Source organism: Anneissia japonica, unplaced genomic scaffold (assembly GCF_011630105.1).
Source record: "Anneissia japonica isolate Jap-2015-1 unplaced genomic scaffold, ASM1163010v1 scaffold376_len1572418_cov194, whole genome shotgun sequence".
Lineage (NCBI taxonomy): Eukaryota > Metazoa > Echinodermata > Crinoidea > Comatulida > Comatulidae > Anneissia > Anneissia japonica.
The window spans coordinates 640438-641981 of NW_022741166.1; the positions used below are offsets into that span (position 1 = coordinate 640438).

At 37.2% G+C, this 1544-nt stretch overlaps 1 protein-coding gene across 4 annotated transcripts in view; it reads right to left on the reverse strand.

The window, feature by feature from the left end:
* The window catches only part of LOC117118604 (caspase-3-like), a 19452-nt gene extending 18641 nt beyond the window's left edge, over window positions 1-811 (reverse strand). For 3 of the 4 annotated variants that reach the window (XR_004447073.1, XM_033263235.1, XM_033263233.1), the window contains exon 1: window positions 664-811. The gene's annotated coding sequence lies outside the window, so the exon portion shown is untranslated. Of the gene's footprint in view, window positions 1-516; window positions 625-663 lie in introns of those variants that run through there. The other variant, XM_033263234.1, reaches the window with a different exon arrangement.
* Window positions 812-1544: the final 733 nt, after the last annotated feature.

Below are 1544 nucleotides of genomic sequence, written 5' to 3' on the forward strand. Positions count from 1 at the left end.
CGAAGGCATTTTTGAAGAATGAATCTTTCAAAAAGATATGTTTGCTGGTTTGGATAAGGAAGTCTTGGAAGTGGTGATCTTAATAGTGGTGTTAAATAGGTTTGTTTAATACCAACTTGTCTTACCTGCGTAGGCATAGCCTAGCATTTAGTGCAGTACTGTATGTATGTAGAGAATACGGAATACTAACTGCCTGGCGCGACCAGATGATCAGAATTTTACTAAAATATACTGTGTACTTCATATTGAAGAAAAAGGATGCAAAAACTGAGTAATATTTACATTTCATTTTAATTATAAATAACTTGTGGCCGAGTTGACTTGTGGTCGAGATGACCTGCTTCCCACCAAAATGACGTGTGTACAGGTTAACCAAACATGGGTACGGGTCGCCTAATTTGTGTACGGGTTTGCCAAAGTGGATACGGGTTGGCATGGGTACGGGTACGGGTTGGTTTGGGTACGGTTTAGCCAACACCCGGCCAGAATGTCCACACATTCTATGTCTCCTCCTACCTTCCACCCTCCTAGCTCGCGCTGCACATGCATGGCCTTCCATTCTCATAAAGTGAACAAGGTAAAAAAAAAGCTGATTGCAGCAACCACTGAAATAAGCAACTTCCTGGTCTGATATCTATTAAAAACATCTACCTTCAATCTTACCGTAATAATGCTTTCAGATGTACATCTATAGCACAGAATTATGTTTTTTATACAACGTAAAAAGCCAAAATCCACACACCAATCAACAACTAGAACATACACAATGGCCAATTCAATTCAAACTATACTGGGTACACAACATTGTACGCTGTACAGTACACAAAATATGTGGGGTATTCAATATGTGCATGCAGCAATCAAAATGATATCCTCACGTGACATGTTTTTTGATCGAAGTCGCCATGGTTAATTCTACATACATTGTAAAACATTGTATTTTACTTTATATACATTTAAATATTTGTTTATATATACAGTAACCGTATATATATAACTATATATATATAACTATATTATATATATATATTGTTAAGTCAGATTTTGCTATATGTATTAACTGCCCCTGTTTGTAGAATAGGCCTGTGTTAAAGGCTAAAGCATAGACCAAGATACTCTATGCAGACCACAAGTTTGTGGTGATTGTAATTCTAGGTTACAGACAGTGAACTTAGCTATCTTCCAACTATGCATTCAAGGTTTGCCATTCTCACTTAGCAACAGACTTTCTTATCTTGTTTTGGAATAGTTACCAAAACAGTGTATCAGTTCAGTTCATGGATTCAATGCAACAGGTTCTGGAGAAGAAACTGATGTAAGTTTATATTGAATTATGTTCTAGGATTACAGTTAATAAATAAGATTAAATCAGTACTCTCATTTAGTACATAATCATTCTCTTCGGTGTACGGTAAGAATGGCCCCGGAAAAAATGGCCCCGGAAAAAATGGCCCCGGAAAATATGGCCCCGGAAAAAATGGCCCCGGAAAAAAAGGCCCCATATGACAGGTAGGTAAAAATGGCCCCAATAATCAAATTCTGTA